This window comes from Ranitomeya variabilis, chromosome 4 (assembly GCF_051348905.1).
Source record: "Ranitomeya variabilis isolate aRanVar5 chromosome 4, aRanVar5.hap1, whole genome shotgun sequence".
NCBI classification, from domain to species: Eukaryota; Metazoa; Chordata; class Amphibia; order Anura; family Dendrobatidae; genus Ranitomeya; species Ranitomeya variabilis.
This window is the reverse complement of record NC_135235.1, coordinates 315,333,380-315,356,871: the sequence shown is the minus strand read 5'-3', so window position 1 is coordinate 315,356,871 and position 23,492 is coordinate 315,333,380. Positions and strand designations below refer to the sequence as shown.

At 34.2% G+C, this 23,492-nt stretch overlaps 18 non-coding genes across 18 annotated transcripts; all 18 read left to right on the top strand.

Annotated features, from left to right (window-relative positions):
* Positions 1–665: 665 nt before the first annotated feature.
* On the top strand, positions 666–739 carry TRNAI-GAU (transfer RNA isoleucine (anticodon GAU)). The gene has a single exon. It is a non-coding gene; the product is annotated as a tRNA-Ile (tRNA).
* Positions 740–1,785: 1,046 nt separating this feature from the next.
* Positions 1,786–1,868, top strand: TRNAL-CAG (transfer RNA leucine (anticodon CAG)). The gene has a single exon. It is a non-coding gene; the product is annotated as a tRNA-Leu (tRNA).
* A 1,224-nt stretch (positions 1,869–3,092) lies between these two features.
* TRNAL-CAG (transfer RNA leucine (anticodon CAG)) lies at positions 3,093–3,175 on the top strand. Its single transcript has one exon. It is a non-coding gene; the product is annotated as a tRNA-Leu (tRNA).
* A 1,224-nt stretch (positions 3,176–4,399) lies between these two features.
* On the top strand, positions 4,400–4,482 carry TRNAL-CAG (transfer RNA leucine (anticodon CAG)). The gene has a single exon. It is a non-coding gene; the product is annotated as a tRNA-Leu (tRNA).
* A 1,224-nt stretch (positions 4,483–5,706) lies between these two features.
* TRNAL-CAG (transfer RNA leucine (anticodon CAG)) lies at positions 5,707–5,789 on the top strand. Its single transcript has one exon. It is a non-coding gene; the product is annotated as a tRNA-Leu (tRNA).
* A 2,015-nt stretch (positions 5,790–7,804) lies between these two features.
* Positions 7,805–7,887, top strand: TRNAL-CAG (transfer RNA leucine (anticodon CAG)). The gene has a single exon. It is a non-coding gene; the product is annotated as a tRNA-Leu (tRNA).
* A 1,226-nt stretch (positions 7,888–9,113) lies between these two features.
* Positions 9,114–9,196, top strand: TRNAL-CAG (transfer RNA leucine (anticodon CAG)). The gene has a single exon. It is a non-coding gene; the product is annotated as a tRNA-Leu (tRNA).
* A 1,224-nt stretch (positions 9,197–10,420) lies between these two features.
* Positions 10,421–10,503, top strand: TRNAL-CAG (transfer RNA leucine (anticodon CAG)). The gene has a single exon. It is a non-coding gene; the product is annotated as a tRNA-Leu (tRNA).
* A 1,224-nt stretch (positions 10,504–11,727) lies between these two features.
* On the top strand, positions 11,728–11,810 carry TRNAL-CAG (transfer RNA leucine (anticodon CAG)). The gene has a single exon. It is a non-coding gene; the product is annotated as a tRNA-Leu (tRNA).
* Positions 11,811–12,707: 897 nt separating this feature from the next.
* Positions 12,708–12,781, top strand: TRNAI-GAU (transfer RNA isoleucine (anticodon GAU)). Its single transcript has one exon. It is a non-coding gene; the product is annotated as a tRNA-Ile (tRNA).
* A 1,046-nt stretch (positions 12,782–13,827) lies between these two features.
* Positions 13,828–13,910, top strand: TRNAL-CAG (transfer RNA leucine (anticodon CAG)). Its single transcript has one exon. It is a non-coding gene; the product is annotated as a tRNA-Leu (tRNA).
* Positions 13,911–15,134: 1,224 nt separating this feature from the next.
* Positions 15,135–15,217, top strand: TRNAL-CAG (transfer RNA leucine (anticodon CAG)). Its single transcript has one exon. It is a non-coding gene; the product is annotated as a tRNA-Leu (tRNA).
* A 2,083-nt stretch (positions 15,218–17,300) lies between these two features.
* Positions 17,301–17,374, top strand: TRNAI-GAU (transfer RNA isoleucine (anticodon GAU)). Its single transcript has one exon. It is a non-coding gene; the product is annotated as a tRNA-Ile (tRNA).
* A 1,046-nt stretch (positions 17,375–18,420) lies between these two features.
* TRNAL-CAG (transfer RNA leucine (anticodon CAG)) lies at positions 18,421–18,503 on the top strand. The gene has a single exon. It is a non-coding gene; the product is annotated as a tRNA-Leu (tRNA).
* A 1,225-nt stretch (positions 18,504–19,728) lies between these two features.
* Positions 19,729–19,811, top strand: TRNAL-CAG (transfer RNA leucine (anticodon CAG)). The gene has a single exon. It is a non-coding gene; the product is annotated as a tRNA-Leu (tRNA).
* Positions 19,812–21,035: 1,224 nt separating this feature from the next.
* Positions 21,036–21,118, top strand: TRNAL-CAG (transfer RNA leucine (anticodon CAG)). Its single transcript has one exon. It is a non-coding gene; the product is annotated as a tRNA-Leu (tRNA).
* Positions 21,119–22,015: 897 nt separating this feature from the next.
* On the top strand, positions 22,016–22,088 carry TRNAF-GAA (transfer RNA phenylalanine (anticodon GAA)). Its single transcript has one exon. It is a non-coding gene; the product is annotated as a tRNA-Phe (tRNA).
* Positions 22,089–23,201: 1,113 nt separating this feature from the next.
* Positions 23,202–23,275, top strand: TRNAI-GAU (transfer RNA isoleucine (anticodon GAU)). The gene has a single exon. It is a non-coding gene; the product is annotated as a tRNA-Ile (tRNA).
* The last annotated feature ends 217 nt before the right edge of the window (positions 23,276–23,492 follow it).

The following is a 23,492-nucleotide window of genomic DNA, read 5'->3' as shown; positions in this document are numbered from 1 at the left end:
GGGCGGGACTATTTGAACTCTTTGTGTTCTCTTTCCCTATTAGGGCGGAGACTCCACATCCTATGGGGCTGTTCTGGGAGATTTCTATAAACTGAATTGCCGGTAAGTCTAATTTCATATTTGATTACCTCATTGATCAATAGACCATAAAAATACTTAATAAACAAAAGCTTAAAAAGTAGGTAATCATAGTTTTAAAGTCTGAAATGCACATGCGATACTGCCATCTAACTTTCAGCACATTTTGGGACAAATGTTTTCACATTGAAAGTTAACAATCATTAAAATATTTTCTCTAAATTGTTGTCTCCTTTTTTGCTCCAATTATTTGCATTTAATAACAAATAAAACTTGATGTAACATTATGCATGCACATTGTCTTTTATGTGCAACCATCACCTGACTCACAAACACAGGGTTTGAATGAACCTGATGAATGGAGTCAAATTGAAAATGTAAAAAAATCTCTGTCAAAATTGCTGTTTTTTTCTACTCATTCACAAAGAGTTAATGAAAGTTATTAAATATGTACAACAAAATAGCAGGAGTTTCAAATAGAAATCATGCTGCAAAAACCAGTCAAAGCAAAAATAAAAATATCTACTTTCAGGGGTTTCGCTTGACATTTGCCAAGTGTCTAGCACTCCTAAAGATGTTTTTGTTTGGCCGAAATAGCTCAGATGGGAGAGCGTTAGATTGATAGATCTAAAGGTCCCTGGTTCGATCCTGGGTTTCGGCAACATCATTTTTCTTGATTCTTTACATTTTAAGGAGAAAATAAACAAAGCACGTGGACTGATTATTTAAAGAAAATGTAAAAGGCCTAAAAATCTTAACTATCTACAGAAAATAAAATGTTAAAAAGATGAGAAATGGGAACTTTTCCATTTGAGCAAATTATTATTTTTTTGTAATTTTTCCTTTGTTTTGTTTATTTCCATTTCACTTAGCTGTAAGAGGATTTAAAGGGAACCTGATAGCTGATAAAGAAAGCATGTATCAGACACTAGCTGAATGATTTCAACCATGTATATTTGACTATGAAATGCTGTGGTGTATATGAATTCATTGTGAGAAGTAATTTCTAAAATGGGGTCACTTTGGGGGGGGTTTCTGCTGTTTTGGTACTTTTGGTACTCTGCAAATTTTACCTGCAAACTATTCTTGCAAAATCTGCATTCCAAAATCCAAATAGCGCTCTTATTTTCAAAGCCCTGCTGTGTGGCCAAACAGTAGATTCTGAAGAAATATGGTGCATCACCGCATTTTGTGAGAAATCTAACATTTCTAACATCCTAACAAAATAAAAGGAGGTTTGAAAGTGAATGCTGACAAAAAGTACACATATGAAAAATGCTATTTATTTACATTTTTGTGTGGTGCGACAAGTTGGTTTAAGGATATAAGCAGTCAAAGAATAAAAATGACTAATATTTCAAAATTTTAAACAAACTTTAGATATTTTCACAGAAAAAAACTAAAAATATATTGACCTAAATTTACAGTTAATGTAAAGTACAATGTGTCACAAAAAACACTTTCAGAATTACGGGGATATGTAGAAGCATTCCAGAGTTATTACTGCATACAGTGATAAAAGTCATATTTTTTTAAAATGGGGCTTGGCCATTTAGCTCAAAATGGGCTTGATAACTAATAGTTTAAACAAATGTATTGAAATAAAAACTGTAATATTAAATATTTGAAAATAATTTTCAATGACAATTACTGGTCATATTTCTGCTGACTAACTTGGAAAGAGTTAAGGCACAGAATCCAGAAGAAGTCAGGATGGCTGAGCGGTCTAAGGCGCTGCGTTCAGGTCGCAGTCTCTCTTGGAGTCGTGGGTTCAAATCCCACTTCTGACATCACCTTTTCATGAAACTATACAGATTCTCAGTCAATTATTGATTAGATGGGGATCAAACCAAACTTAGCAATGGGCCTTAAAAAACCTGATCCCAAAGTTACCACTACCTGGGAGTCTTTGGGGTGAATCTGAAATTGTCGTCTATAAACGGAACTCTAGGACCGTGAAATAGTTTTTATGTGCATATGTTAGCTGTCTTGGCACTATAAAAATACTGCGGGCGGTCAATGGGGCGGGACAATTTCAACTCTTTGTGTTCTCTTTCCCTATTAGGGCGGAGACTCCACATCCTATGGGGCTGTTCTGGGAGATTTCTATAAAATGAATTGCCGGTAAGTCTAATTTCATATTTGATTACCTCATTCATCAATAGACCATAAAAATACTTAATAAACAAAAGCTTAAAAAGTAGGTAATCATAGTTTTAAAGTCTGAAATGCACATGCGATACTGACATCTAAGTTTCAGCACATTTTGGGACAAATGTTTTCACATTGAAAGTTAACAATCATTAAAATATTTTCTAAAATGGGGTCACTTTGGGGGGGTTTCTGCTGTTTTGGTACTTTTGGTACTCTGCAAATTTTACCTGCAAACTATTCTTGCAAAATCTGCATTCCAAAATCCAAATAGCGCTCTTATTTTCAAAGCCCTGCTGTGTGGCCAAACAGTAGATTCTGAAGAAATATGGTGCATCACCGCATTTTGTGAGAAATCTAACATTTCTAACATCCTAACAAAATAAAAGGAGGTTTGAAAGTGAATGCTGACAAAAAGTACACATATGAAAAATGCTATTTATTTACATTTTTGTGTGGTGCGACAAGTTGGTTTAAGGATATAAGCAGTCAAAGAATAAAAATGACTAATATTTCAAAATTTTAAACAAACTTTAGATATTTTCACAGAAAAAAACTAAAAATATATTGACCTAAATTTACAGTTAATGTAAAGTACAATGTGTCACAAAAAACACTTTCAGAATTACGGGGATATGTAGAAGCATTCCAGAGTTATTACTGCATACAGTGATAAAAGTCATATTTTTTAAAATGGGGCTTGGCCATTTAGCTCAAAATAGGCTTGATAACTAATAGTTTAAACAAATGTATTGAAATAAAAACTGTAATATTAAATATTTGAAAATAATTTTCAATGACAATTACTGGTCATATTTCTGCTGACTAACTTGGAAAGAGTTAAGGCACATAATCCACAAGAAGTCAGGATGGCCGAGCGGTCTAAGGCGCTGCGTTCAGGTCGCAGTCTCTCTTGGAGGCGTGGGTTCAAATCCCACTTCTGACATTACCTTTTCATGAAACTATACAGATTCTCAGTCAATTATTGATTAGATGGGGATCAAACCAAACTTAGCAATGGGCCTTAAAAAACCTGATCCCAAAGTTACCACTACCTGGGAGTCTTTGGGGTGAATCTGAAATTGTCATCTATAAACGGAACTCTAGGACCGTGAAATAGTTTTTATGTGCATATGTTAGCTGTCTTGGCTCTATAAAAATACTGCGGGCGGTCAATGGGGCGGGACTATTTCAACTCTTTGTGTTCTCTTTCCCTATTAGGGCGGAGACTCCACATCCTATGGGGCTGTTCTGGGAGATTTCTATAAACTGAATTGCCGGTAAGTCTAATTTCATATTTGATTACCTCATTCATCAATAGACCATAAAAATACTTAATAAACAAAAGCTTAAAAAGTAGGTAATCATAGTTTTAAAGTCTGAAATGCACATGCGATACTGACATCTAAGTTTCAGCACATTTTGGGACAAATGTTTTCACATTGAAAGTTAACAATCATTAAAATATTTTCTAAAATGGGGTCACTTTGGGGGGGTTTCTGCTGTTTTGGTACTTTTGGTACTCTGCAAATTTTACCTGCAAACTATTCTTGCAAAATCTTCATTCCAAAATCCAAATAGCGCTCTTATTTTCAAAGCCCTGCTGTGTGGCCAAACAGTAGATTCTGAAGAAATATGGTGCATCACCGCATTTTGTGAGAAATCTAACATTTCTAACATCCTAACAAAATAAAAGGAGGTTTGAAAGTGAATGCTGACAAAAAGTACACATATGAAAAATGCTATTTATTTACATTTTTGTGTGGTGCGACAAGTTGGTTTAAGGATATAAGCAGTCAAAGAATAAAAATGACTAATATTTCAAAATTTTAAACAAACTTTAGATATTTTCACAGAAAAAAACTAAAAATATATTGACCTAAATTTACATTTAATGTAAAGTACAATGTGTCACAAAAAACACTTTCAGAATTACGGGGATATGTAGAAGCATTCCAGAGTTATTACTGCATACAGTGATAAAAGTCATATTTTTTAAAATGGGGCTTGGCCATTTAGCTCAAAATAGGCTTGATAACTAATAGTTTAAACAAATGTATTGAAATAAAAACTGTAATATTAAATATTTGAAAATAATTTTCAATGACAATTACTGGTCATATTTCTGCTGACTAACTTGGAAAGAGTTAAGGCACATAATCCACAAGAAGTCAGGATGGCCGAGCGGTCTAAGGCGCTGCGTTCAGGTCGCAGTCTCTCTTGGAGGCGTGGGTTCAAATCCCACTTCTGACATTACCTTTTCATGAAACTATACAGATTCTCAGTCAATTATTGATTAGATGGGGATCAAACCAAACTTAGCAATGGGCCTTAAAAAACCTGATCCCAAAGTTACCACTACCTGGGAGTCTTTGGGGTGAATCTGAAATTGTCATCTATAAACGGAACTCTAGGACCGTGAAATAGTTTTTATGTGCATATGTTAGCTGTCTTGGCTCTATAAAAATACTGCGGGCGGTCAATGGGGCGGGACTATTTCAACTCTTTGTGTTCTCTTTCCCTATTAGGGCGGAGACTCCACATCCTATGGGGCTGTTCTGGGAGATTTCTATAAACTGAATTGCCGGTAAGTCTAATTTCATATTTGATTACCTCATTCATCAATAGACCATAAAAATACTTAATAAACAAAAGCTTAAAAAGTAGGTAATCATAGTTTTAAAGTCTGAAATGCACATGTGATACTGACATCTAAGTTTCAGCACATTTTGGGACAAATGTTTTCACATTGAAAGTTAACAATCATTAAAATATTTTCTAAAATGGGGTCACTTTGGGGGGGTTTCTGCTGTTTTGGTACTTTTGGTACTCTGCAAATTTTACCTGCAAACTATTCTTGCAAAATCTTCATTCCAAAATCCAAATAGCGCTCTTATTTTCAAAGCCCTGCTGTGTGGCCAAACAGTAGATTCTGAAGAAATATGGTGCATCACCGCATTTTGTGAGAAATCTAACATTTCTAACATCCTAACAAAATAAAAGGAGGTTTGAAAGTGAATGCTGACAAAAAGTACACATATGAAAAATGCTATTTATTTACATTTTTGTGTGGTGCGACAAGTTGGTTTAAGGATATAAGCAGTCAAAGAATAAAAATGACTAATATTTCAAAATTTTAAACAAACTTTAGATATTTTCACAGAAAAAAACTAAAAATATATTGACCTAAATTTACATTTAATGTAAAGTACAATGTGTCACAAAAAACACTTTCAGAATTATGGGGATATGTAGAAGCATTCCAGAGTTATTACTGTATACAGTGATAAAAGTCATATTTTTTAAAATGGGGCTTGGCCATTTAGCTCAAAATAGGCTTGATAACTAACAGTTTAAACAAATGTATTGAAATAAAAACTGTAATATTAAATATTTGAAAATAATTTTCAATGACAATTACTGGTCATATTTCTGCTGACTAACTTGGAAAGAGTTAAGGCACAGAATCCACAAGAAGTCAGGATGGCCGAGCGGTCTAAGGCGCTGCGTTCAGGTCGCAGTCTCTCTTGGAGGCGTGGGTTCAAATCCCACTTCTGACATTTCCTTTTCATGAAACTATACAGATTCTCAGTCAATTATTGATTAGATGGGGATCAAACCAAACTTAGCAATGGGCCTTAAAAAACCTGATCCCAAAGCTACCACTACCTGGGAGTCTTTGGGGTGAATCTGAAATTGTCATCTATAAACGGAACTCTAGGACCGTGAAATAGTTTTTATGTGCATATGTTAGCTGTCTTGGCTCTATAAAAATACTGCGGGCGGTCAATGGGGCGGGACTATTTCAACTCTTTGTGTTCTCTTTCCCTATTAGGGCGGAGACTCCACATCCTATGGGGCTGTTCTGGGAGATTTCTATAAACTGAATTGCCGGTAAGTCTAATTTCATATTTGATTACCTCATTGATCAATAGACCATAAAAATACTTAATAAACAAAAGCTTAAAAAGTAGGTAATCATAGTTTTAAAGTCTGAAATGCACATGCGATACTGCCATCTAACTTTCAGCACATTTTGGGACAAATGTTTTCACATTGAAAGTTAACAATCATTAAAATATTTTCTCTAAATTGTTGTCTCCTTTTTTGCTCCAATTATTTGCATTTAATAACAAATAAAACTTGATGTAACATTATGCATGCACATTGTCTTTTATGTGCAACCATCACCTGACTCACAAACACAGGGTTTGAATGAACCTGATGAATGGAGTCAAATTGAAAATGTAAAAAAATCTCTGTCAAAATTGCTGTTTTTTTCTACTCATTCACAAAGAGTTAATGAAAGTTATTAAATATGTACAACAAAATAGCAGGAGTTTCAAATAGAAATCATGCTGCAAAAACAAGTCAAAGCAAAAATAAAAATAACTAGTTTCAGGGGTTTCGCTTGACATTTGCCAAGTGTCTAGCACTCCTAAAGCTGTTTGTGTTTGGCCGAAATAGCTCAGATGGGAGAGCGTTAGACTGAAGAGCTAAAGGTCCCTGGTTCGATCCCGGGTTTCGGCAACATCATTTTTCTTGATTCTTTACATTTTAAGGAGAAAATAAACAAAGCACGTGGACTGATTATTTAAAGAAAATGTAAAAGGCCTAAAAATCTTAACTATCTACAGAAAATAAAATGTTAAAAAGATGAGAAATGGGAACTTTTCCATTTGAGCAAATTATTATTTTTTTGTAATTTTTCCTTTGTTTTGTTTATTTCCATTTCACTTAGCTGTAAGAGGATTTAAAGGGAACCTGATAGCTGATAAAGAAAGCATGTATCAGACACTAGCTGAATGATTTCAACCATGTATATTTGACTATGAAATGCTGTGGTGTATATGAATTCATTGTGAGAAGTAATTTCTAAAATGGGGTCACTTTGGGGGGGTTTCTGCTGTTTTGGTACTTTTGGTACTCTGCAAATTTTACCTGCAAACTATTCTTGCAAAATCTGCATTCCAAAATCCAAATAGCGCTCTTATTTCCAAAGCCCTGCTGTGTGGCCAAACAGTAGATTCTGAAGAAATATGGTGCATCACCGCATTTTGTGAGAAATCTAACATTTCTAACATCCTAACAAAATAAAAGGAGGTTTGAAAGTGAATGCTGACAAAAAGTACACATATGAAAAATGCTATTTATTTACATTTTTGTGTGGTGCGACAAGTTGGTTTAAGGATATAAGCAGTCAAAGAATAAAAATGACTAATATTTCAAAATTTTAAACAAACTTTAGATATTTTCACAGAAAAAAATTAAAAATATATTGACCTAAATTTACAGTTAATGTAAAGTACAATGTGTCACAAAAAACACTTTCAGAATTACGGGGATATGTAGAAGCATTCCAGAGTTATTACTGCATACAGTGATAAAAGTCATATTTTTTTAAAATGGGGCTTTGCCATTTAGCTCAAAATGGGCTTGATAACTAATAGTTTAAACAAATGTATTGAAATAAAAACTGTAATATTAAATATTTGAAAATAATTTTCAATGACAATTACTGGTCATATTTCTGCTGACTAACTTGGAAAGAGTTAAGGCACAGAATCCAGAAGAAGTCAGGATGGCTGAGCGGTCTAAGGCGCTGCGTTCAGGTCGCAGTCTCTCTTGGAGTCGTGGGTTCAAATCCCACTTCTGACATCACCTTTTCATGAAACTATACAGATTCTCAGTCAATTATTGATTAGATGGGGATCAAACCAAACTTAGCAATGGGCCTTAAAAAACCTGATCCCAAAGTTACCACTACCTGGGAGTCTTTGGGGTGAATCTGAAATTGTCGTCTATAAACGGAACTCTAGGACCGTGAAATAGTTTTTATGTGCATATGTTAGCTGTCTTGGCACTATAAAAATACTGCGGGCGGTCAATGGGGCGGGACTATTTCAACTCTTTGTGTTCTCTTTCCCTATTAGGGCGGAGACTCCACATCCTATGGGGCTGTTCTGGGAGATTTCTATAAACTGAATTGCCGGTAAGTCTAATTTCATATTTGATTACCTCATTCATCAATAGACCATAAAAATACTTAATAAACAAAAGCTTAAAAAGTAGGTAATCATAGTTTTAAAGTCTGAAATGCACATGTGATACTGACATCTAAGTTTCAGCACATTTTGGGACAAATGTTTTCACATTGAAAGTTAACAATCATTAAAATATTTTCTAAAATGGGGTCACTTTGGGGGGGTTTCTGCTGTTTTGGTACTTTTGGTACTCTGCAAATTTTACCTGCAAACTATTCTTGCAAAATCTTCATTCCAAAATCCAAATAGCGCTCTTATTTTCAAAGCCCTGCTGTGTGGCCAAACAGTAGATTCTGAAGAAATATGGTGCATCACCACATTTTGTGAGAAATCTAACATTTCTAACATCCTAACAAAATAAAAGGAGGTTTGAAAGTGAATGCTGACAAAAAGTACACATATGAAAAATGCTATTTATTTACATTTTTGTGTGGTGCGACAAGTTGGTTTAAGGATATAAGCAGTCAAAGAATAAAAATAACTAATATTTCAAAATTTTAAACAAACTTTAGATATTTTCACAGAAAAAAACTAAAAATATATTGACCTAAATTTACAGTTAATGTAAAGTACAATGTGTCACAAAAAACACTTTCAGAATTACGGGGATATGTAGAAGCATTCCAGAGTTATTACTGCATACAGTGATAAAAGTCATATTTTTTTTAAAATGGGGCTTTGCCATTTAGCTCAAAATGGGCTTGATAACTAATAGTTTAAACAAATGTATTGAAATAAAAACTGTAATATTAAATATTTGAAAATAATTTTCAATGACAATTACTGGTCATATTTCTGCTGACTAACTTGGAAAGAGTTAAGGCACAGAATCCAGAAGAAGTCAGGATGGCTGAGCGGTCTAAGGCGCTGCGTTCAGGTCGCAGTCTCTCTTGGAGTCGTGGGTTCAAATCCCACTTCTGACATCACCTTTTCATGAAACTATACAGATTCTCAGTCAATTATTGATTAGATGGGGATCAAACCAAACTTAGCAATGGGCCTTAAAAAACCTGATCCCAAAGTTACCACTACCTGGGAGTCTTTGGGGTGAATCTGAAATTGTCGTCTATAAACGGAACTCTAGGACCGTGAAATAGTTTTTATGTGCATATGTTAGCTGTCTTGGCACTATAAAAATACTGCGGGCGGTCAATGGGGCGGGACTATTTCAACTCTTTGTGTTCTCTTTCCCTATTAGGGCGGAGACTCCACATCCTATGGGGCTGTTCTGGGAGATTTCTATAAACTGAATTGCCGGTAAGTCTAATTTCATATTTGATTACCTCATTCATCAATAGACCATAAAAATACTTAATAAACAAAAGCTTAAAAAGTAGGTAATCATAGTTTTAAAGTCTGAAATGCACATGTGATACTGACATCTAAGTTTCAGCACATTTTGGGACAAATGTTTTCACATTGAAAGTTAACAATCATTAAAATATTTTCTAAAATGGGGTCACTTTGGGGGGGTTTCTGCTGTTTTGGTACTTTTGGTACTCTGCAAATTTTACCTGCAAACTATTCTTGCAAAATCTTCATTCCAAAATCCAAATAGCGCTCTTATTTTCAAAGCCCTGCTGTGTGGCCAAACAGTAGATTCTGAAGAAATATGGTGCATCACCGCATTTTGTGAGAAATCTAACATTTCTAACATCCTAACAAAATAAAAGGAGGTTTGAAAGTGAATGCTGACAAAAAGTACACATATGAAAAATGCTATTTATTTACATTTTTGTGTGGTGCGACAAGTTGGTTTAAGGATATAAGCAGTCAAAGAATAAAAATAACTAATATTTCAAAATTTTAAACAAACTTTAGATATTTTCACAGAAAAAAACTAAAAATATATTGACCTAAATTTACAGTTAATGTAAAGTACAATGTGTCACAAAAAACACTTTCAGAATTACGGGGATATGTAGAAGCATTCCAGAGTTATTACTGCATACAGTGATAAAAGTCATATTTTTTAAAATGGGGCTTGGCCATTTAGCTCAAAATAGGCTTGATAACTAATAGTTTAAACAAATGTATTGAAATAAAAACTGTAATATTAAATATTTGAAAATAATTTTCAATGACAATTACTGGTCATATTTCTGCTGACTAACTTGGAAAGAGTTAAGGCACAGAATCCACAAGAAGTCAGGATGGCCGAGCGGTCTAAGGCGCTGCGTTCAGGTCGCAGTCTCTCTTGGAGGCGTGGGTTCAAATCCCACTTCTGACATTACCTTTTCATGAAACTATACAGATTCTCAGTCAATTATTGATTAGATGGGGATCAAACCAAACTTAGCAATGGGCCTTAAAAAACCTGATCCCAAAGTTACCACTACCTGGGAGTCTTTGGGGTGAATCTGAAATTGTCATCTATAAACGGAACTCTAGGACCGTGAAATAGTTTTTATGTGCATATGTTAGCTGTCTTGGCTCTATAAAAATACTGCGGGCGGTCAATGGGGCGGGACTATTTCAACTCTTTGTGTTCTCTTTCCCTATTAGGGCGGAGACTCCACATCCTATGGGGCTGTTCTGGGAGATTTCTATAAACTGAATTGCCGGTAAGTCTAATTTCATATTTGATTACCTCATTCATCAATAGACCATAAAAATACTTAATAAACAAAAGCTTAAAAAGTAGGTAATCATAGTTTTAAAGTCTGAAATGCACATGTGATACTGACATCTAAGTTTCAGCACATTTTGGGACAAATGTTTTCACATTGAAAGTTAACAATCATTAAAATATTTTCTAAAATGGGGTCACTTTGGGGGGGTTTCTGCTGTTTTGGTACTTTTGGTACTCTGCAAATTTTACCTGCAAACTATTCTTGCAAAATCTTCATTCCAAAATCCAAATAGCGCTCTTATTTTCAAAGCCCTGCTGTGTGGCCAAACAGTAGATTCTGAAGAAATATGGTGCATCACCGCATTTTGTGAGAAATCTAACATTTCTAACATCCTAACAAAATAAAAGGAGGTTTGAAAGTGAATGCTGACAAAAAGTACACATATGAAAAATGCTATTTATTTACATTTTTGTGTGGTGCGACAAGTTGGTTTAAGGATATAAGCAGTCAAAGAATAAAAATGACTAATATTTCAAAATTTTAAACAAACTTTAGATATTTTCACAGAAAAAAACTAAAAATATATTGACCTAAATTTACATTTAATGTAAAGTACAATGTGTCACAAAAAACACTTTCAGAATTACGGGGATATGTAGAAGCATTCCAGAGTTATTACTGTATACAGTGATAAAAGTCATATTTTTTAAAATGGGGCTTGGCCATTTAGCTCAAAATAGGCTTGATAACTAACAGTTTAAACAAATGTATTGAAATAAAAACTGTAATATTAAATATTTGAAAATAATTTTCAATGACAATTACTGGTCATATTTCTGCTGACTAACTTGGAAAGAGTTAAGGCACAGAATCCACAAGAAGTCAGGATGGCCGAGCGGTCTAAGGCGCTGCGTTCAGGTCACAGTCTCTCTTGGAGGCGTGGGTTCAAATCCCACTTCTGACATTACCTTTTCATGAAACTATACAGATTCTCAGTCAATTATTGATTAGATGGGGATCAAACCAAACTTAGCAATGGGCCTTAAAAAACCTGATCCCAAAGCTACCACTACCTGGGAGTCTTTGGGGTGAATCTGAAATTGTCATCTATAAACGGAACTCTAGGACCGTGAAATAGTTTTTATGTGCATATGTTAGCTGTCTTGGCTCTATAAAAATACTGCGGGCGGTCAATGGGGCGGGACTATTTCAACTCTTTGTGTTCTCTTTCCCTATTAGGGCGGAGACTCCACATCCTATGGGGCTGTTCTGGGAGATTTCTATAAACTGAATTGCCGGTAAGTCTAATTTCATATTTGATTACCTCATTGATCAATAGACCATAAAAATACTTAATAAACAAAAGCTTAAAAAGTAGGTAATCATAGTTTTAAAGTCTGAAATGCACATGCGATACTGCCATCTAACTTTCAGCACATTTTGGGACAAATGTTTTCACATTGAAAGTTAACAATCATTAAAATATTTTCTCTAAATTGTTGTCTCCTTTTTTGCTCCAATTATTTGCATTTAATAACAAATAAAACTTGATGTAACATTATGCATGCACATTGTCTTTTATGTGCAACCATCACCTGACTCACAAACACAGGGTTTGAATGAACCTGATGAATGGAGTCAAATTGAAAATGTAAAAAAATCTCTGTCAAAATTGCTGTTTTTTTCTACTCATTCACAAAGAGTTAATGAAAGTTATTAAATATGTACAACAAAATAGCAGGAGTTTCAAATAGAAATCATGCTGCAAAAACCAGTCAAAGCAAAAATAAAAATATCTACTTTCAGGGGTTTCGCTTGACATTTGCCAAGTGTCTAGCACTCCTAAAGATGTTTTCGTTTGGCCGAAATAGCTCAGATGGGAGAGCGTTAGATTGATAGATCTAAAGGTCCCTGGTTCGATCCTGGGTTTCGGCAACATCATTTTTCTTGATTCTTTACATTTTAAGGAGAAAATAAACAAAGCACGTGGACTGATTATTTAAAGAAAATGTAAAAGGCCTAAAAATCTTAACTATCTACAGAAAATAAAATGTTAAAAAGATGAGAAATGGGAACTTTTCCATTTGAGCAAATTATTATTTTTTTGTAATTTTTCCTTTGTTTTGTTTATTTCCATTTCACTTAGCTGTAAGAGGATTTAAAGGGAACCTGATAGCTGATAAAGAAAGCATGTATCAGACACTAGCTGAATGATTTCAACCATGTATATTTGACTATGAAATGCTGTGGTGTATATGAATTCATTGTGAGAAGTAATTTCTAAAATGGGGTCACTTTGGGGGGGGTTTCTGCTGTTTTGGTACTTTTGGTACTCTGCAAATTTTACCTGCAAACTATTCTTGCAAAATCTGCATTCCAAAATCCAAATAGCGCTCTTATTTTCAAAGCCCTGCTGTGTGGCCAAACAGTAGATTCTGAAGAAATATGGTGCATCACCGCATTTTGTGAGAAATCTAACATTTCTAACATCCTAACAAAATAAAAGGAGGTTTGAAAGTGAATGCTGACAAAAAGTACACATATGAAAAATGCTATTTATTTATATTTTTGTGTGGTGCGACAAGTTGGTTTAAGGATATAAGCAGTCAAAGAATAAAAATGACTAATATTTCAAAATTTTAAACAAACTTTAGATATTTTCACAGAAAAAAACTAAAAATATATTGACCTAAATTTACAGTTAATGTAAAGTACAATGTGTCACAAAAAACACTTTCAGAATTACGGGGATATGTAGAAGCATTCCAGAGTTATTACTGCATACAGTGATAAAAGTCATATTTTTTTAAAATGGGGCTTGGCCATTTAGCTCAAAATGGGCTTGATAACTAATAGTTTAAACAAATGTATTGAAATAAAAACTGTAATATTAAATATTTGAAAATAATTTTCAATGACAATTACTGGTCATATTTCTGCTGACTAACTTGGAAAGAGTTAAGGCACAGAATCCACAAGAAGTCAGGATGGCTGAGCGGTCTAAGGCGCTGCGTTCAGGTCGCAGTCTCTCTTGGAGGCGTGGGTTCAAATCCCACTTCTGACATCACCTTTTCATGAAACTATACAGATTCTCAGTCAATTATTGATTAGATGGGGATCAAACCAAACTTAGCAATGGGCCTTAAAAAACCTGATCCCAAAGTTACCACTACCTGGGAGTCTTTGGGGTGAATCTGAAATTGTCGTCTATAAACGGAACTCTAGGACCGTGAAATAGTTTTTATGTGCATATGTTAGCTGTCTTGGCACTATAAAAATACTGCGGGCGGTCAATGGGGCGGGACTATTTCAACTCTTTGTGTTCTCTTTCCCTATTAGGGCGGAGACTCCACATCCTATGGGGCTGTTCTGGGAGATTTCTATAAACTGAATTGCCGGTAAGTCTAATTTCATATTTGATTACCTCATTCATCAATAGACCATAAAAATACTTAATAAACAAAAGCTTAAAAAGTAGGTAATCATAGTTTTAAAGTCTGAAATGCACATGCGATACTGACATCTAAGTTTCAGCACATTTTGGGACAAATGTTTTCACATTGAAAGTTAACAATCATTAAAATATTTTCTAAAATGGGGTCACTTTGGGGGGGTTTCTGCTGTTTTGGTACTTTTGGTACTCTGCAAATTTTACCTGCAAACTATTCTTGCAAAATCTGCATTCCAAAATCCAAATAGCGCTCTTATTTTCAAAGCCCTGCTGTGTGGCCAAACAGTAGATTCTGAAGAAATATGGTGCATCACCGCATTTTGTGAGAAATCTAACATTTCTAACATCCTAACAAAATAAAAGGAGGTTTGAAAGTGAATGCTGACAAAAAGTACACATATGAAAAATGCTATTTATTTACATTTTTGTGTGGTGCGACAAGTTGGTTTAAGGATATAAGCAGTCAAAGAATAAAAATGACTAATATTTCAAAATTTTAAACAAACTTTAGATATTTTCACAGAAAAAAACTAAAAATATATTGACCTAAATTTACAGTTAATGTAAAGTACAATGTGTCACAAAAAACACTTTCAGAATTACGGGGATATGTAGAAGCATTCCAGAGTTATTACTGCATACAGTGATAAAAGTCATATTTTTTAAAATGGGGCTTGGCCATTTAGCTCAAAATAGGCTTGATAACTAATAGTTTAAACAAATGTATTGAAATAAAAACTGTAATATTAAATATTTGAAAATAATTTTCAATGACAATTACTGGTCATATTTCTGCTGACTAACTTGGAAAGAGTTAAGGCACATAATCCACAAGAAGTCAGGATGGCTGAGCGGTCTAAGGCGCTGCGTTCAGGTCGCAGTCTCTCTTGGAGGCGTGGGTTCGAATCCCACTTCTGACATTACCTTTTCATGAAACTATACAGATTCTCAGTCAATTATTGATTAGATGGGGATCAAACCAAACTTAGCAATGGGCCTTAAAAAACCTGATCCCAAAGTTACCACTACCTGGGAGTCCTTGGGGTGAATCTGAAATTGTCATCTATAAACGGAACTCTAGGACCGTGAAATAGTTTTTATGTGCATATGTTAGCTGTCTTGGCTCTATAAAAATACTGCGGGCGGTCAATGGGGCGGGACTATTTCAACTCTTTGTGTTCTCTTTCCCTATTAGGGTGGAGACTCCACATCCTATGGGGCTGTTCTGGGAGATTTCTATAAACTGAATTGCCGGTAAGTCTAATTTCATATTTGATTACCTCATTGATCAATAGACCATAAAAATACTTAATAAACAAAAGCTTAAAAAGTAGGTAATCATAGTTTTAAAGTCTGAAATGCACATGCGATACTGACATCTAAGTTTCAGCACATTTTGGGACAAATGTTTTCACATTGAAAGTTAACAATCATTAAAATATTTTCTCTAAATTGTTGTCTCCTTTTTTGCTCCAATTATTTGCATTTAATAACAAATAAAACTTGATGTAACATTATGCATGCACATTGTCTTTTATGTGCAACCATCACCTGACTCACAAACACAGGGTTTGAATGAACCTGATGAATGGAGTCAAATTGAAAATGTAAAAAAATCTCTGTCAAAATTGCTGTTTTTTTCTACTCATTCACAAAGAGTTAATTAAAGTTATTAAATATGTACAACAAAATAGCAGGAGTTTCAAATAGAAATCATGCTGCAAAAACCAGTCAAAGCAAAAATAAAAATATCTAGTTTCAGGGGTTTCGCTTGACATTTGCCAAGTGTCTAGCACTCCTAAAGTTGTTTGTGTTTGGCCGAAATAGCTCAGATGGGAGAGCGTTAGACTGAACATCTAAAGGTCTCTGGTTCGATCCCGGGTTTCGGCAACATCATTTTTCTTGATTCTTTACATTTTAAGGAGAAAATAAACAAAGCACGTGGACTGATTATTTAAAGAAAATGTAAAAGGCCTAAAAATCTTAACTATCTACAGAAAATAAAATGTTAAAAAGATGAGAAATGGGAACTTTTCCATTTGAGCAAATTATTATTTTTTTGTAATTTTTCCTTTGTTTTGTTTATTTCCATTTCACTTAGCTGTAAGAGGATTTAAAGGGAACCTGATAGCTGATAAAGAAAGCATGTATCAGACACTAGCTGAATGATTTCAACCATGTATGTTTGACTATGAAATGCTGTGGTGTATATGAATTCATTGTGAGAAGTAATTTCTAAAATGGGGTCACTTTGGGGGGGTTTCTGCTGTTTTGGTACTTTTGGTACTCTGCAAATTTTACCTGCAAACTATTCTTGCAAAATCTGCATTCCAAAATCCAAATAGCGCTCTTATTTTCAAAGCCCTGCTGTGTGGCCAAACAGTAGATTCTGAAGAAATATGGTGCATCACCGCATTTTGTGAGAAATCTAACATTTCTAACATCCTAACAAAATAAAAGGAGGTTTGAAAGTGAATGCTGACCATAAAAATACTTAATAAACAAAAGCTTAAATAGTAGGTAATCATAGTTTTAAAGTCTGAAATGCACATGCGATACTGACATCTAAGTTTCAGCACATTTTGGGAAAAATGTTTTCACATTGAAAGTTAACAATCATTAAAATATTTTCTCTAAATTGTTGTCTCCTTTTTTGCTCCAATTATTTGCATTTAATAACAAATAAAACTTGATGTAACATTATGCATGCACATTGTCTTTTATGTGCAACCATCACCTGTCTCACAAACACAGGGTTTGAATGAACCTGATGAATGGAGTCAAATTGAAAATGTAAAAAAATCTCTGTCAAAATTGCTGTTTTTTTCTACTCATTCACAAAGAGTTAATGAAAGTTATTAAATATGTACAACAAAATAGCAGGAGTTTCAAATAGAAATCATGCTGCAAAAACCAGTCAAAGCAAAAATAAAAATATCTACTTTCAGGGGTTTCGCTTGACATTTGCCAAGTGTCTAGCACTCCTAAAGTTGTTTTTGTTTGGCCGAAATAGCTCAGATGGGAGAGCGTTAGATTGATAGATCTAAAGGTCCTTGGTTCGATCCTGGGTTTCGGCAACATCATTTTTCTTGATTCTTTACATTTTAAGGAGAAAATAAACAAAGCACGTGGACTGATTATTTAAAGAAAATGTAAAAGGCCTAAAAATCTTAACTATCTACAGAAAATAAAATGTTAAAAAGATGAGAAATGGGAACTTTTCCATTTGAGCAAATTATTATTTTTTTGTAATTTTTCCTTTGTTTTGTTTATTTCCATTTCACTTAGCTGTAAGAGGATTTAAAGGGAACCTGATAGCTGATAAAGAAAGCATGTATCAGACACTAGCTGAATGATTTCAACCATGTATATTTGACTATGAAATGCTGTGGTGTATATGAATTCATTGTGAGAAGTAATTTCTAAAATGGGGTCACTTTGGGGGGGGTTTCTGCTGTTTTGGTACTTTTGGTACTCTGCAAATTTTACCTGCAAACTATTCTTGCAAAATCTGCATTCCAAAATCCAAATAGCGCTCTTATTTTCAAAGCCCTGCTGTGTGGCCAAACAGTAGATTCTGAAGAAATATGGTGCATCACCGCATTTTGTGAGAAATCTGACATTTCTAACATCCTAACAAAATAAAAGGAGGTTTGAAAGTGAATGCTGACAAAAAGTACACATATGAAAAATGCTATTTATTTACATTTTTGTGTGGTGCGACAAGTTGGTTTAAGGATATAAGCAGTCAAAGAATAAAAATGACTAATATTTCAAAATTTTAAACAAACTTTAGATATTTTCACAGAAAAAAACTAAAAATATATTGACCTAAATTTACAGTTAATGTAAAGTACAATGTGTCACAAAAAACACTTTCAGAATTACGGGGATATGTAGAAGCATTCCAGAGTTATTACTGCATACAGTGATAAAAGTCATATTTTTTTAAAATGGGGCTTGGCCATTTAGCTCAAAATGGGCTTGATAACTAATAGTTTAAACAAATGTATTGAAATAAAAACTGTAATATTAAATATTTGAAAATAATTTTCAATGACAATTACTGGTCATATTTCTGCTGACTAACTTGGAAAGAGTTAAGGCACAGAATCCAGAAGAAGTCAGGATGGCTGAGCGGTCTAAGGCGCTGCGTTCAGGTCGCAGTCTCTCTTGGAGTCGTGGGTTCAAATCCCACTTCTGACATCACCTTTTCATGAAACTATACAGATTCTCAGTCAATTATTGATTAGATGGGGATCAAACCAAACTTAGCAATGGGCCTTAAAAAACCTGATCCCAAAGTTACCACTACCTGGGAGTCTTTGGGGTGAATCTGAAATTGTCGTCTATAAACGGAACTCTAGGACCGTGAAATAGTTTTTATGTGCATATGTTAGCTGTCTTGGCACTATAAAAATACTGCGGGCGGTCAATGGGGCGGGACTATTTCAACTCTTTGTGTTCTCTTTCCCTATTAGGGCGGAGACTCCACATCCTATGGGGCTGTTCTGGGAGATTTCTATAAAATGAATTGCCGGTAAGTCTAATTTCATATTTGATTACCTCATTCATCAATAGACCATAAAAATACTTAATAAACAAAAGCTTAAAAAGTAGGTAATCATAGTTTTAAAGTCTGAAATGCACATGCGATACTGACATCTAAGTTTCAGCACATTTTGGGACAAATGTTTTCACATTGAAAGTTAACAATCATTAAAATATTTTCTAAAATGGGGTCACTTTGGGGGGGTTTCTGCTGTTTTGGTACTTTTGGTACTCTGCAAATTTTACCTGCAAACTATTCTTGCAAAATCTGCATTCCAAAATCCAAATAGCGCTCTTATTTTCAAAGCCCTGCTGTGTGGCCAAACAGTAGATTCTGAAGAAATATGGTGCATCACCGCATTTTGTGAGAAATCTAACATTTCTAACATCCTAACAAAATAAAAGGAGGTTTGAAAGTGAATGCTGACAAAAAGTACACATATGAAAAATGCTATTTATTTACATTTTTGTGTGGTGCGACAAGTTGGTTTAAGGATATAAGCAGTCAAAGAATAAAAATGACTAATATTTCAAAATTTTAAACAAACTTTAGATATTTTCACAGAAAAAAACTAAAAATATATTGACCTAAATTTACAGTTAATGTAAAGTACAATGTGTCACAAAAAACACTTTCAGAATTACGGGGATATGTAGAAGCATTCCAGAGTTATTACTGCATACAGTGATAAAAGTCATATTTTTTTAAAATGGGGCTTGGCCATTTAGCTCAAAATGGGCTTGATAACTAATAGTTTAAACAAATGTATTGAAATAAAAACTGTAATATTAAATATTTGAAAATAATTTTCAATGACAATTACTGGTCATATTTCTGCTGACTAACTTGGAAAGAGTTAAGGCACAGAATCCAGAAGAAGTCAGGATGGCTGAGCGGTCTAAGGCGCTGCGTTCAGGTCGCAGTCTCTCTTGGAGTCGTGGGTTCAAATCCCACTTCTGACATCACCTTTTCATGAAACTATACAGATTCTCAGTCAATTATTGATTAGATGGGGATCAAACCAAACTTAGCAATGGGCCTTAAAAAACCTGATCCCAAAGTTACCACTACCTGGGAGTCTTTGGGGTGAATCTGAAATTGTCGTCTATAAACGGAACTCTAGGACCGTGAAATAGTTTTTATGTGCATATGTTAGCTGTCTTGGCACTATAAAAATACTGCGGGCGGTCAATGGGGCGGGACTATTTCAACTCTTTGTGTTCTCTTTCCCTATTAGGGCGGAGACTCCACATCCTATGGGGCTGTTCTGGGAGATTTCTATAAAATGAATTGCCGGTAAGTCTAATTTCATATTTGATTACCTCATTCATCAATAGACCATAAAAATACTTAATAAACAAAAGCTTAAAAAGTAGGTAATCATAGTTTTAAAGTCTGAAATGCACATGCGATACTGACATCTAAGTTTCAGCACATTTTGGGACAAATGTTTTCACATTGAAAGTTAACAATCATTAAAATATTTTCTAAAATGGGGTCACTTTGGGGGGGTTTCTGCTGTTTTGGTACTTTTGGTACTCTGCAAATTTTACCTGCAAACTATTCTTGCAAAATCTGCATTCCAAAATCCAAATAGCGCTCTTATTTTCAAAGCCCTGCTGTGTGGCCAAACAGTAGATTCTGAAGAAATATGGTGCATCACCGCATTTTGTGAGAAATCTAACATTTCTAACATCCTAACAAAATAAAAGGAGGTTTGAAAGTGAATGCTGACAAAAAGTACACATATGAAAAATGCTATTTATTTACATTTTTGTGTGGTGCGACAAGTTGGTTTAAGGATATAAGCAGTCAAAGAATAAAAATGACTAATATTTCAAAATTTTAAACAAACTTTAGATATTTTCACAGAAAAAAACTAAAAATATATTGACCTAAATTTACAGTTAATGTAAAGTACAATGTGTCACAAAAAACACTTTCAGAATTACGGGGATATGTAGAAGCATTCCAGAGTTATTACTGCATACAGTGATAAAAGTCATATTTTTTAAAATGGGGCTTGGCCATTTAGCTCAAAATAGGCTTGATAACTAATAGTTTAAACAAATGTATTGAAATAAAAACTGTAATATTAAATATTTGAAAATAATTTTCAATGACAATTACTGGTCATATTTCTGCTGACTAACTTGGAAAGAGTTAAGGCACATAATCCACAAGAAGTCAGGATGGCTGAGCGGTCTAAGGCGCTGCGTTCAGGTCGCAGTCTCTCTTGGAGGCGTGGGTTCAAATCCCACTTCTGACATTACCTTTTCATGAAACTATACAGATTCTCAGTCAATTATTGATTAGATGGGGATCAAACCAAACTTAGCAATGGGCCTTAAAAAACCTGATCCCAAAGTTACCACTACCTGGGAGTCTTTGGGGTGAATCTGAAATTGTCATCTATAAACGGAACTCTAGGACCGTGAAATAGTTTTTATGTGCATATGTTAGCTGTCTTGGCTCTATAAAAATACTGCGGGCGGTCAATGGGGCGGGACTATTTCAACTCTTTGTGTTCTCTTTCCCTATTAGGGTGGAGACTCCACATCCTATGGGGCTGTTCTGGGAGATTTCTATAAACTGAATTGCCGGTAAGTCTAATTTCATATTTGATTACCTCATTGATCAATAGACCATAAAAATACTTAATAAACAAAAGCTTAAAAAGTAGGTAATCATAGTTTTAAAGTCTGAAATGCACATGCGATACTGACATCTAAGTTTCAGCACATTTTGGGACAAATGTTTTCACATTGAAAGTTAACAATCATTAAAATATTTTCTCTAAATTGTTGTCTCCTTTTTTGCTCCAATTATTTGCATTTAATAACAAATAAAACTTGATGTAACATTATGCATGCACATTGTCTTTTATGTGCAACCATCACCTGACTCACAAACACAGGGTTTGAATGAACCTGATGAATGGAGTCAAATTGAAAATGTAAAAAAATCTCTGTCAAAATTGCTGTTTTTTTCTACTCATTCACAAAGAGTTAATGAAAGTTATTAAATATGTACAACAAAATAGCAGGAGTTTCAAATAGAAATCATGCTGCAAAAACCAGTCAAAGCAAAAATAAAAATATCTAGTTTCAGGGGTTTCGCTTGACATTTGCCAAGTGTCTAGCACTCCTAAAGTTGTTTGTGTTTGGCCGAAATAGCTCAGATGGGAGAGCGTTAGACTGAAGATCTAAAGGTCTCTGGTTCGATCCCGGGTTTCGGCAACATCATTTTTCTTGATTCTTTACATTTTAAGGAGAAAATAAACAAAGCACGTGGACTGATTATTTAAAAAAAATGTAAAAGGCCTAAAAATCTTAACTATCTACAGAAAATAAAATGTTAAAAAGATGAGAAATGGGAACTTTTCCATTTGAGCAAATTATTATTTTTTTGTAATTTTTCCTTTGTTTTGTTTATTTCCATTTCACTTAGCTGTAAGAGGATTTAAAGGGAACCTGATAGCTGATAAAGAAAGCATGTATCAGACACTAGCTGAATGATTTCAACCATGTATGTTTGACTATGAAATGCTGTGGTGTATATGAATTCATTGTGAGAAGTAATTTCTAAAATGGGGTCACTTTGGGGGGGGTTCTGCTGTTTTGGTACTTTTGGTACTCTGCAAATTTTACCTGCAAACTATTCTTGCAAAATCTGCATTCCAAAATCCAAATAGCGCTCTTATTTTCAAAGCCCTGCTGTGTGGCCAAACAGTAGATTCTGAAGAAATATGGTGCATCACCGCATTTTGTGAGAAATCTAACATTTCTAACATCCTAACAAAATAAAAGGAGGTTTGAAAGTGAATGCTGACCATAAAAATACTTAATAAACAAAAGCTTAAATAGTAGGTAATCATAGTTTTAAAGTCTGAAATGCACATGCGATACTGACATCTAAGTTTCAGCACATTTTGGGAAAAATGTTTTCACATTGAAAGTTAACAATCATTAAAATATTTTCTCTAAATTGTTGTCTCCTTTTTTGCTCCAATTATTTGCATTTAATAACAAATAAAACTTGATGTAACATTATGCATGCACATTGTCTTTTATGTGCAACCATCACCTGTCTCACAAACACAGGGTTTGAATGAACCTGATGAATGGAGTCAAATTGAAAATGTAAAAAAATCTCTGTCAAAATTGCTGTTTTTTTCTACTCATTCACAAAGAGTTAATGAAAGTTATTAAATATGTACAACAAAATAGCAGGAGTTTCAAATAGAAATCATGCTGCAAAAACCAGTCAAAGCAAAAATAAAAATATCTACTTTCAGGGGTTTCGCTTGACATTTGCCAAGTGTATAGCACTCGTAAAGTTGTTTTCGTTTGGCCGAAATAGCTCAGATGGGAGAGCGTTAGATTGATAGATCTAAAGGTCCCTGGTTCGATCCTGGGTTTCGGCAACATCATTTTTCTTGATTCTTTACATTTTAAGGAGAAAATAAACAAAGCACGTGGACTGATTATTTAAAGAAAATGTAAAAGGCCTAAAAATCTTAACTATCTACAGAAAATAAAATGTTAAAAAGATGAGAAATGGGAACTTTTCCATTTGAGCAAATTATAATTTTTTTGTAATTTTTCCTTTGTTTTGTTTATTTCCATTTCACTTAGCTGTAA